This window comes from Ursus arctos, unplaced genomic scaffold (genome assembly GCF_023065955.2).
Source record: "Ursus arctos isolate Adak ecotype North America unplaced genomic scaffold, UrsArc2.0 scaffold_5, whole genome shotgun sequence".
Lineage (NCBI taxonomy): Eukaryota > Metazoa > Chordata > Mammalia > Carnivora > Ursidae > Ursus > Ursus arctos.
This window is the reverse complement of record NW_026623067.1, coordinates 87453877-87466678: the sequence shown is the minus strand read 5'-3', so window position 1 is coordinate 87466678 and position 12802 is coordinate 87453877. Positions and strand designations below refer to the sequence as shown.

The 12802-nt window shown below is 38.1% G+C and overlaps 1 protein-coding gene across 10 annotated transcripts in view; it reads left to right on the top strand.

The window, feature by feature from the left end:
• The window catches only part of PJA2 (praja ring finger ubiquitin ligase 2), a 128269-nt gene that overhangs the window by 62966 nt on the left and 52501 nt on the right, over nucleotides 1-12802 (top strand). Inside the window, exon 1 of one of the 10 annotated variants that reach the window (XM_048220810.2) lies at nucleotides 9199-9231. The exons of the other annotated variants lie outside the window; for them this stretch is intronic. The gene's annotated coding sequence lies outside the window, so the exon portion shown is untranslated. Of the gene's footprint in view, nucleotides 1-9198; nucleotides 9232-12802 lie in introns of those variants that run through there. 10 annotated transcript variants of the gene reach the window in all.

Below are 12802 nucleotides of genomic sequence, written 5' to 3'. Positions count from 1 at the left end.
ACTTATCAAAACTGACATGGGAAATGGAAAATGAGTTGCCTAATGTCTATTGAGTTTCCACAAACCCAGGCTTCGCTGGTAAATTCTAAACATTTAGGTAAGATATACTGCGACTTTTACACAAATTCTTCTGAGAAAACATATAAATGTCACCCACAACATTTTATGATTTTAGCATAATCTTTTTTTTCATGTTTAGATTTCTTATATTTCTCTAATAATTTTATTTTATTTATTTTTTAATAAATTTTTATTATGTTAGTCACCATACAGTACGTTCCTAGTTTTTGATGTAAAGTTCCATCATTCATTACTTGCGTATAACTCCCAGTGCACCATGCAGTATGTGCCCTCCTTAATCCCTATCACCAGCCTATCCCATACCCCCAACCCCTCCCATCTGAAGCCCTCAGTTTGTTTCCCAGAGTCCATAGTCTCTCATGGTTCATTCCCTCTTCCGTTTACCCCCCCTTTCCCTTTTTTCCCCTACCAATCTTCCTACTTCTTATGTTCCATAAATGATTGAAACCATATGATAATTGTCTTTCTCTGCTTGACTTATTTCGCTTAGCATTATCTTCTCCAGTCCCGTCCATGTTGCAGCAAATGTTCAGAAATCATTCTTTTTGATGGCTGAGTAATACTCCATTATATATATGGACCACATCTTCTTAATCCAGTCATCTGTTGAAGGGCATCTTGGCTCCTTCCACGATTTAGCTATTGTGGACAATGCTGCTATGAACATTGGGGCGATTATGGCCCTTCTCTTCACTACGTCTGTATCTTTGGGGTAAATACCCAGTAGTGCAATTGCTGGATCATAGGGTAGCTCAATTTTTAACTTTTTAAGGGACCTCCACACTGTTTTCCAAAGTGGCTGTACCAACTTGCATTCCCACCAACAGTGTAAGAGGGATCCCCTTTCTCCACATCCTCTCCAACATTTGTTTCCTGCCTTGTCAATTTTTACCATCCTAACTGGCATAAGGTGGTATCTCAATGTGGTTTTGATTTGAATTTCCTTAATGGCTAATGATTTTGAACATTTATTCATGTGTCTGTTAGCCATTTGTATGTCTTCATTGGAAAAGTGTCTGTTCATATCTTCTGCCCATTTTTTGATTTGTTTGTTTGTTTCTCGTGTATTGAGTTTGAGAAGTTCTTTGTAGATCTTGGATACCAGTCTTTTATCTGTAGTGTCGTTTGCAAATATCTTTTCCCATTCTGTGGGCTGCCTTTTAGTTTTTTTGACTGTTTCCTGTGCTCTGCAGAAGCTTTTTATCTTGATGAAGTCCCACAAGTTCATTTTTTCTTTTGTTTCTCTTGCCTTTGGAGGTGTGTCATGAAAAAAGTTGCTGTGGCCGATGTTAAAGAGGTTGCGGCCTATGTTCTCCTCTATGATTTTGATGGATTCCTGTCTCACATCGAGGTCTTTCATCCATTTGGAGTTTATCTTTATGTATGGTGTGAGAGAGTGGTCAAGTTTCATTCTTTTGCATGTACCTGTCCAATTTTCCAGGCACCATTTATTGAAGAGTCTGTCTTTTCCACTGGATGTTTTTTCCTGCTTTGTCAAAGATTAGTTGCCCAAAGAGCCGAGGGTCCGTTTCTGGGTTCTCTGTTCTGTTCCATTGGTCTATGTGTCTGTTTTTGTGCCAGTACCATGCTGTCTTGGTGATCACAGCTTTGTAGTATAGCTTGAAATCCGGCAGCGTGATGTCCTCAGCTTTGTTATTCCTCTTCAATAATTCCTTGGCGATTCAGGGCCTTTTTCTGGTTCCACACAAATTTAAGGGCTGTTTGTTCCAGTTCTTTGAAAAATATTGGTATTTTGATGTGGATGGCATTGAAAGTGTAGATTGCTCTGGGTAGCGTAGACATTTTAACTATGTTAATTCTTCTGATTCATGATCATGGAATATTTTTCCATCTTTTTGTGTCTTCAATGTCTTTCAAGAGTGATATGTAGTTTCTAGAATAGAGATCCTTTACGTCTCTGGTTAAGTTAATTCCGAGATAACGTATGGTCTTTGGTGCTATTGTAAATGGAATGGATTCCCTAATTTTCTTCAGTCTCATTGTTCGTATATAGAAATGCAACTGATTTCTGAGCATTGATTTTGTATCCTCCCACATTACTGAATTGCTCTATAAGTTCTAGTAGTTTGGGGGTGGATTCTTTTGGGTTTTCCATACAGAGTATCATGTCATCTGAGAAGAGAGACAGTTTGACTTCTTCTTTGCTGATTTGGATACCATTTATCCCTTTTTGTCGTCTGATTGCTGTTGCAAGGACTTCTGTACTATGTTGAATAATAATGGCGAGAGTGGGCATCCTTGTCGTGTTCCTGATCTTAAGGGAAAGGCTTTCAGCTTTTCCCCGTTGAGAATGATATTTGCTGTAGGCTTTTCATAGATGGTTTTTATGAAATTGAGGAATGTACCCTCTATCCCGACACTCTGCAGTGTTTTAATCAGGACAGGATGCTGTATCTTGTCAAATGCTTTTTCTTTACAATTGAGGGATCGTATGGTTCTTGACTCTTTTCTTGTTGATATGATCTATCACACTGATCGATTTGCAAATGTTGAACCATTCTTGCATTCCAGGGATGAATCCCACTTGGTCTTGTTGGATAATCCTTTTAATGTACTGTTGTATCTTATTAGCTGGGATCTTGTTGAGGATTTTGGCATACATATTACTCGGAGATATTGGTCTATAATTCTCCTTTCTGTTTGGGAGTCTTTGCCTGGTTTGGGGATCAAGGTAATACTGGCCTCATAGAATGAGTTTGGTAGTTTTCCTTCTGTTTCTATTTTTTGAAACAGCTTCAGGGGAATAGGTATTATTTTTTCTTTGAATGTTTGGTAGAATTCCCCAGGGAATCCATCAGGCCCTGGACTCTTGTTTTTGGGAAGGTTTTTGATCACTGCTTCAGTCTCTTCATAATTAATCGGTCTGTTTAAATAATCAGTTTCTTCCTGTTTCAGTTGGTAGTTTATAGGTTTCCAGGAAGGCATCCATTTCTTCCAGGTCGTTTAATTTATTAGCATAAAGCTGTTGATAAAAGTTTCTAATGATCATTCGTATTTCATTGGTGTTGGTTGTAACCTCTCCCCTTTCATTCTTAATTTTATTAATTTGGGTCCTTTCTCTATTCTTTTGAATACGTGTGGCCATTGGCTTATCGATCTTATTTAACTTTCAAAGAACCAGCTTCTAGTTCTGTTGATCTGCTCTACTGTGCTCTTGCTTTCTAATTCGTTGATCTCTGCTCTAATCTTGATCACCTGCCTTTTCGTGCGTGGGTTAGGCTTGTTCTTCTGTTCCAGCTCCAGCTTCTTGAGGTGAGACTATAAAAACTGCATTTTAGATTTTTCTATTCTTCTGAGTGAGGCTTGGATGGCTACGTATTTTCCCCTTCGGACTGCCTTTGCAGTGTCCCATAGGTTTTGGACCGTTGTGTTTTCATTCTCATTGGTCTCCATGATTTGTTTAAACTGATTTTTAATTTCCTGGTTTAGTCAATTATTCTTGAGCAGGATGGTTCTTAGTTTCCAAGTGTTTGAGTTTGTTCCAAATTTTTCCTTGTGATTGAGTTCCAGTTTCAAAACATTGTGGTCTGAGAATATGCACGGAAAACTTCAGTCTTTTGGTATTGGTTGAGACCTGTTTTGTGACCCAGCATATGGTCTATTCTGGTGAACATTCCATGTGTATTCAAAAAGAATGAGTATTCTGTTTTTCTGGGGTGTAGTGTTCCGTATATATCTATGAGGTCCATCTGGTCTAGTATGTAATTCAAAGCTATTGTTTCTTTGTTGATTTTCTGCTTAGGCGATCTGTCTATTGCTGAGAGTGGAGTGTTGAGGTCCCCTACTATTAACGTATTATTATCTATATGTCTTTTTATTCTGATTAAGAGTTGGCTTGTGTATCTAGCTGCTCCCCTGTAGGGGGCATAGATATATATAATTGTCATATCCACTTGTTTGATACATCTTTTAAGAATAAGATATTGTCCTTCTGTATCTCTAACTATAGTCTTTACTTTAAAATCTAATCTGTCTGATATGAGAATTGCTACCCCAGCTATCTTATGAGGTCCATTGGCATGAAAAATGGTTTTGCATCCCTTCACTTAGAGCCTGGATGTATCTTTAGGTTCAAAATGAGTCTCTTGTAGACAGCAAATGGATGGGTCATGTCTTTTTATCCAATCTGCAACCCTGTGGCATTTATGGGCGCATTTAGGCCATTCACATTGAGAGTGATTATTGAGAGAGATGATTTTAATGATGTCACGTTGCCTGTGAAGTCTTTGTTTCTATAGATTGTAAATTTCTGTTCTGTATCACTCTTGGGGCCTTTTTTACTTTTATAGAACCCCCCTTAATATTTCCTGTAGGGCTGGTTTTGTGGTTATGAATTTGGTCAGTTTCTGCTGATCTTGGAGGTCCTTTTCTCTCCATCAATTCTGAATGACAGTCTTGCTGGATAAAGGATCCTTGGCTGCATGTTTTTTTCGGATAGAGCTTTAAAAATATCCTGCCAACTCTTCCTCTAATTCCACATCTGTGTAGACAGGTCTGATGTTATTTTGATGTTTTTGCCTCTGTACATGAGAAATTTCATTGTCCTGGCCACTTTCAATACTGTATCATTGGATATAATATTTGCAAAATGCACTATGACGTGACATGGCGTGGGTTTGTCATGGTTGACCTTGGGAGGGGTCCTCTCTGCCTCTTGGACACGGATGCTTGTTTCCTTTGCTGGATTAGGGAAGTTTTCAGGTACAATTTGTTCAGATGTCTCTTCTAGACCTCTCTCTTTCTCCACCCCCTCGGGGATGCCGATGATTCTGACATTGGAACGTTTCATTGAGTCAGTAATCTCCCATAATGTACATTCTTGAGATTGGATTTTTTTGAGCCAAGTTTCCGTTTTAACTTTCTCTTCCACCATCCCATCCTCCAATTCACTAATTTGTTCTTCTGCCTCATTTACCCTGGTCGTCAGAGAATCTAGTTTTGACTGGATTTGATTCATAGCATTTTAATTTCTGCCAGATTCACTCTCATTTCCTCCCTTAGAGATTCTATATTCTCGTTAATATTTTCATTAGTATTGTTTTAAAGTCTACACCTAGTCTGACCATTGTCACTCTGAACTCTGTTTCAGGTAATTTTTTTTTTTTTTAAGATTTTATTTATTTATTTGACAGAGGGCGACAGCCAGTGAGAGAGGGAACACAAGCAGGGGGAGTGGGAGAGGAAGAAGCAGGCTCCCAGCGGAGAAGCCTGATGTGGGACTTGATCGCAGAATGCTGGGATCAGGCCCTGAGCCTAAGGCAGATGCTTAACGACTGCGCCACCCAGGCGCCCCTATTTCTGGTAATTTGGTTATATCCATATCCATCAGTTCTGTGGCAGAGGCCACAGACTCTTTATCTTTTCTTTGCTGGGGGGGATTTCTCCTTCTTGTCATTCTGATGAGGAGAGGTTGCAGGGTTTCCCAGAGCCCAAATTATTGACCAGGACCCAGGCAGTGTGCACTTGTTTTATAGGGACCTTAGGGATGTGGGCTTCTTGACTTTTCAGTCTGCCTTCTGGGGGAGTGGCCTGCCATGCTGATATTCAGGCAGCCCTGTTTGGGTAGAGTCTCCCTGTCCCCTGGGGATGGGCACAATGTGAGCTGGTATTTCCAGGCTTTTGTTTTCTGGCGGCTTCCCCTGGCAGTTTGCTGTGGCTCTTCTGAGAGTCAGAGCAGCAGTGGCCTGTCCTAGCCTATGTCTCAGAACAGAGAGATCACAGTCTGCTCTCCACTGAGCTCTCTTGGCGTCTTTAACTCTGTTTCTGTCAGTGCTGCCAATACCCCTGCAGCGTTCCGGATCGTGCACTCCATAGCCGGTGTCCCAGCCCTCACTTCCAGGGTCTGCATGTCTCTGTCTTTTGTGCTTCTAACACTGCCAGCCGCCCCCGGTTCCCGCACGCGCTCCCGAGCTCTCTGTTTCAGTGTGTTTCGCACACCCCGGATCGCTTTTCAGTCAGGTCGCGCGTGCTTTCCCGAGCTCTCCGTTTCAGTCTAGTTCGAGTGTGCGCTCTGGAGCTCCGGTTTTTAGTTTGGACGCGCACGTGCCAGAGCTCCCAGTTTCAGTCTGGTTCCAGTGAGTGCTCAGAGCTCCAGCTTTCAATCTGTTGTGTGCGTTCCCAGGCTGCTCTCTCAGGGGTGCCGTTCTGCGAGTCCAGCCCGCTCCCCAGTGCAGGTGGCTACTGCTTCCCGGCCGAGCACGGCGGCTCCCTCCCCTTTCTAGAAGTTTATCTTCTGATATCTGTGCGCGGAATTCACGGCTCCCTCTTCATACCTCAATACTCAGTGCTGGAGATGTTCATTTGTAGAGATCCAGATGTATCTTCCTGCATCTCAGGCTGATTCCTTGGGTTTTCAGCATGGTCTGGTACATATCCAGCTCAACTCGGGACCAGCTGAAAAAGGGTACCCCTACTCCTCTGCCATCTTTTTCCTCTAGCATAATCTTGATAGGAAAACCTGACAAGAGCATAACAGAAAAGGGAAAATTATAGGCCAGTATTTATCATGAACATAGATATGGAAATAATCTGGGATACATATCAAGTATAATATAGATTACAAATTCGTTCCAGGAATGCAAGGTTGGTTTAATGTTTTTAAAATTAGTGTAGTTCATCTCTTTAACAGAACAATATATAGAAACAATAGGATCATTTCTGTAGAAACAGAGAAATCATTTGACAAAATTCAACATCCATTCATGATAAAAATCCTTGTCAACTTAGCAATAGAAGGAAATATCCTTAACTTCCTAAAGAGTATCAGAAAATGGGCGTGTCTGGGTGGCTCATTTGGTTAAACATCTGCCTTCAGCTCAGGTTAGTATCTCAGGGTCCTGGGATGGAGCTCCACATCAGGCTTCCTGCTCAGTAGGAGTCTCCTTCTCCCTCTCCCCCCACCCCTGTTCATGGGCACACTCTCTTGCTCTCAAATAAATGAAATCTTAAAAAAAAAAGTATCAAAATGTACTCAATGAATATACTCAAACAATATACTCAATGAAAAGCCTTGTTTCATGTCCAATATCTTTCCTTCTATTCTCTGTTATATTGTTGCATATGTTAGACATGGCCAGTATGCAGAAATGCATTGTATGATGTATACTAGCAATGAAAAATGTGTAGAATAAAATTAGAAAAGTATCTTTAGAATAGCATCAAGGAGCACCTGAGTGGCTCATTTGGTTAAGTGTCTGCCTTTGGCTCAGGTCATGATCCCAGGACCCTGGGCTTCTTGCTCAGCAGGGGTCTGCTTCTCCCTCTCCCTCTCTGCTCTCTCTCTCTGAAGTAAATGAATATTTTAAAAAGTAGCATCAAAACATAATATATCTAAGAATAAATATATTAAAAATTTGGGAAAACTTCTGTACTAAAAATGATAAAACAATGCTCGGAGACATTTTATTTTTAAAGATTTATTTATTTTAGAGAGAAAGAATGTGGGGGTGGAGGTGCAGAGAGAGAGAGAGAATCTCAAGCAGACTCCCTGTGCTGAGCACAGAGCCTGACTCAGGGCTCGATCTCTCTGAACCCTTAGATCTTGACCTGAGCCAAAATCAAGAGCCAAGGTGCTTAACTGACTGAGCCACCCAGGTACTCCCAGAGACATTTTAAAATACTTAAATAAATAGAGAAATATTCCATCTTTATGTAGTAAGAAACTCAAATTTGTTACCATGTCAGTTTCCTCAAGTTGGGCTATGGGATTGATACAATATGAAAATCCCAGAATTTTTTTCTTTTTTGGTCAAATGGATTCCACAATTTATATCAAAATGTAAATGTCTCAGATGTTAAGAATTACTATGAATTTACAGTCATTAAAACAGTGTGTATTAGAACAAGGTACATAAAAAGATCAATGGAAGAATATGAGTGTCTAGAAATAGCCCTTCACATAAACCATCTTTAATTTGTGACAAAAGTGCCACTGAAATTAGAAGAGAATGCATTTACTTTTAATAAATCGTGTTAAACTGGATATCCACATGGTAACAAAATCAACCTCGATTTATACCTTGTGCTATCTTCAAAAGTTCATTGAGTTTGAACATAGATCTAAATGTAAAAGCTAAAATTATGACGCTTGTAGAAGAAAACCTAGATGAATATCTTTTTCACCTTTGCAAAAATTTCTTAAATAGAACATAAAATCGATAAATGAGACTGTATAAAATTAAGAATTTCTGTTTTTCAATATATCATTAAGAAAGGGAAAGGCAAGCCATGGAGTATAAGAATATTTGCAATAAATAAATTCAGTAAAGGACTTGTATCTGGAAAATATACGTAAATTATAAAACAAAAAGAAAAAGGCAAGCAACTCAGTTTTTAAAAACATGCAAAAAAGTGATCAGATTCTTTACAAAAGAAGATATACAAAAGGCCAGTGTGTACAGGTAAAGTTGCTCCACAGTATTATTTATTCATGAGGGAAATGTCACCATCATACCCCTACCAGAATGGCCAGAGTTAGAAACTCACAATAAGGAGTGTTGGTAAAGATACAAAACAAGTGATGCTATTATATATGGCTAATGAGGATGTAAATTGTTTCAGCCACTTTGGAAAACTGGTAATGACTGTTACAGCTAAATATAGCCCTGTGCTATGACCCATTAATTCCAGGTCATACTACCCAAGAAAGGTAAAAAATACGTATAAGAGTATTTATAACAACATGAATGAATCCCAGAAACATTGTGTTGAGTGAAAGTAGACACAAAAGAGTTCATATTGTATGATTCCACTTGTGTAGTTTAAAACAGGAAAAACTAAATCTGGAGTAGAAGAAGTCCAGAAAGTGGTTGCCTGTGGATTGTGAGAAGTTTAATCAGTTGAAAGGAGTAAGAGAGAACCTTCTGAAATGATGGTAGTGTTTTATAATTTGATCTAGGTGGTAGTTACTCAGATATATAACGTGAAAAAATTCATTCATTCAACAAATGATTGCAGAGAAAAGGAAAATACTTGAAAAGTTTTATCATGAAAATTTCCAAACAGATTTCTGTGGAGTACAGGCTTGCATCAACGTTTTGCCATGCTTGTTTCTTTGTTTCTCCAAACCCACTCATATAAGCTCTTTTTTTTTTTGTAGTTAAGACACATCCAAGTGTCCAGATATCACAGGTATATTAATTTGTTCTGAACACATTTTGTGAATTTTTATATTATCAATGAAATTTGCTGCATTGGTCTGCATAACATTGAATTTTCTATTTTCCTTTTTTTCCTGTACTCTTTTTTTCTTTTCCTTTCTCATTGACACGGAAATAAATCTACGCTTTTTCTTTATTTCTAAGTGATTTGACTTGGCATCCCAGAGGGTGGGTGGGTTGATTGAGCAAGGCCCTTCTTAGATGTGCCACATCTGAATCAGATCTTCCTATCTAAGTGGGAGGGAAATTTGAGGAATATTCTTAATCCTATTTTTCAGTGGTTTGGTATTTTATTCTTCCATCTCAATTTGTCTTTGACTTTAATCTTTTCTTCCCCTTACCCAAGTATATTTCCAGTAAACCATAGAAAATCTTTATTGTTCTAGTGTGTTGGCTTTATGCTCATTTAATTCTTTCTTCACAGATTTCTCTCTATGGGTAGTCTTTAAAAATAGCATTTTGTAGCAGTTATTTATTTATTTTAAAGATTTATTTTTTAGAGAGCGAGAGAGCACACTCATGTGAGAGAATGAGAGAGCATGAGAATGAGATCGCACAAGTGGGGATTGAGAGGGCAGGAGGGGGGCAGGGACAGAAGGAGAGGGAGAGGCAGACTCCCCACTTAGCAGGGAGCCCAACATGGAGCTCCATCCCAGATCCCTGAGATCAAGACCTGAGCCAAAGGCAGACCCTTAACCGACTGAGCCACCCGGGTACCCCATTTTGTAACAAGTTTTTAACAATTGTTTAAACCATTTTTGGTGAGATAAAGGCTTTACCATAACAAGTTGGAAATACAGTTTTTTATCTACTTAAACATAAAAATTTTGGATTATCTAAAGGTTTGTTTCTAATTACATATATTTTATGTTTTTTAGTGGAATTTTCATTATATCAGTGCTGAATTTATTAACACTTTTACAATAGTTTACGGAAAAGTTGTCATGAAAGATAGTATTTAAGTAAGCTTAGCCTTTTATCAGATTATCTCTTTGTGTTCCTGGGGATAGTAAACCCATTTATCTCAGAAGTTTAGTAGTTGTAATTTTAAAATTTCTCTGATTTATCTATTGTCATTTCTACTGTTGTTCATTTACAAAATCTAGTAGTCGTATCCTGGAGGTTTTCTTGTTCAGCAGCCTGTAACTTCGAAGTCCAGTGGCTGATAGTACTTTACTTGATTTGCTGCAATTGATTTTATTAATGTGTCCACTTATTTATAGAAATATATGGGAATCATATCACCTTAGTCCTTATTTATTGTGTATCTACTAGTTGGATTTAGTGGCGTATTTTGCAGTTGTCTATATGTAAAAGCAACCTTTTGTGCTTGTGTCTAGAAGATACAAAAAATCTAGAGGGAGATTAAAAAGAATATGTAAGTATGGACAATAAGTGCAAGCTTAGATTGTTATTCACAATAGATACTTTATTAATCTCTTGGAATATTTATTTTGCCTTAGCAGCTAAAAATAGAAAGATGAGATAATGTTAATAAACTAAGTTAAGGGGTGCCTGAGTGGCTCAGTTGGTTAAGTGTCTGCCTTCAGCTCAGGTTGTGATCTTGGGGTCCTAGGATCAAACCCTGTGTCGGGCTCTCTGCTCAGCAGGGAGTCTACCTCTCCCTCTGTGATCTGTCTCACTCTTGCTCTCTCTCAAATAAAATCTTCAAACTAAGTTAAAATGTTATTGGTTCCAACATATACAACACAGCTTTCTGGCAGTATTTGTCATAGTTTGTCCTAAACTCATTTTGTCGTGAAGTTTGTATTATTGAATTTATAACTCAGTAATTACCAAAATTTTGTATGACTAAATAATTATCTTACTGAAAGGAAATGCAGGCTTCGTAATTTTAGAAGTTTGTTTTATGAGGAATTTTAAGAAACGTTTTCAGGACATTTTACAGGTATTTTTATAAAGGCAAATATGAGAGAATATAAAACAAATTTTCCAGTGCACTTGGAAGGGTAATCAAGACTTTGCCTTTCAGATAGTTGGATTAAATTGTATTTGTTTCTCAACTTATTTTCTATTTCTAGGAAAGATAGTTTAACAATGAGTTATTTATAGGCAGCTTACTAAATGGGAGAAAATAGTTGCAAATTATATATCTGATAAAGGGTTAATATCCAAAATATATTAAGAATTCATACAACTCAATAGCAAAAAGACAGTCTAATTAGAAAATAGGCAGAGGATATGAGCACACATTTTTCTAAAGACAACATACAGATGGGCAACAGGTACATGAAAAGATGCTCAACGTCATTAATCATCAGAGAAGTGCAAATCAAAACCACAATGAGATATGAACTCACGTCTGTTAGAATGGCTTTTATCAAAAAGACAAGAAATAACAAGTGTTGGCGGGAATATGAAAAGAAAAAAACCCTTGTGCACTCTTGGGGAGAATGTAAACTGGGGCAGCCACTATGAAAGACAGAATGGGGTTCCTCAAAAAATTAAAAATAGAACTACCATATGATCCAGTTATTCCACTTCCGGGTATTTATCTGAAGAAAACAAAAATACTAAGTTGAAAAGATATATGCACCCCCATATTCATTGCAGCATTATTTTTAATGGCCAAGATATGGAAACAACCTAAGTGTCTATTGATGGATGAACGGATAAAGAAGATGTGGTACAAAGCCAGGGAATGCAGAAGTTTGCTTGCATTCACCAGAAGCTAGAAGTGCTAAAGGATTCTCCTCTAGAGCCTTTGGGAGGAAATATGGCCCTGTTGACACCTTGATTCTGGACCTTTAATCTCCAGAACTGTGAGAGAATGTTTTAAGCGAAGAGGAAAAAAAAGAGGAAGGGATTTTCCTGGGGAAGAAAAAAGATGCAGTGCGTGTGCATGTACACAATGGAGTATTATTCACCCATAAAAAGAATGAAATCCTGCCATTCGCAACAATATGAATGGACCTTGAGGGCCTTATACTAACTGAAATAAGCCAGACAGAGAAAGACAAGTACTGTATGATTTTTTAAGTGGAATCAGTGAAAAAGCTCATCAATACAGAGAACAGATTGGTGGTTTCCAGAGGTGGGAGTGAGAGCAGGCAAAATGGGTGAAGAGGGGCAAAAGGTAACAAACTTACAGTTACAAAATAAGAAATTCATGGGAATGTAATGTACAGCATGGTGTCTGTAGTTAATAATACCATATTGTACATTTGAAGGTTGCTACAATACATCTTAAAAGTTCTCATCACAAGAGAAAGAATTTTACTATTTATGGTGATAGATGTTAACTAGATTTACTTTGATGATATTTAGCACTATAGACAAATAACGAATCATTATGTTATATACCCAGTACTAGTATATCAACATACCTGTTTTGTTTTTTTTTAAGTGGATTATTTTTGGCTCCCAGCAGACAGTTCACAGGGGTATAGATCCAAGCTTTTGAAACTCTTCCAGAAGTTCAACCAATTTCTCCTTCCCTTTGCCTAAAACTTCACTTAAATCAACTAGATTTAAATTCTAAAAGTAAGTGTTCCTGATGTAGTAGCTATGTAGTGAATATT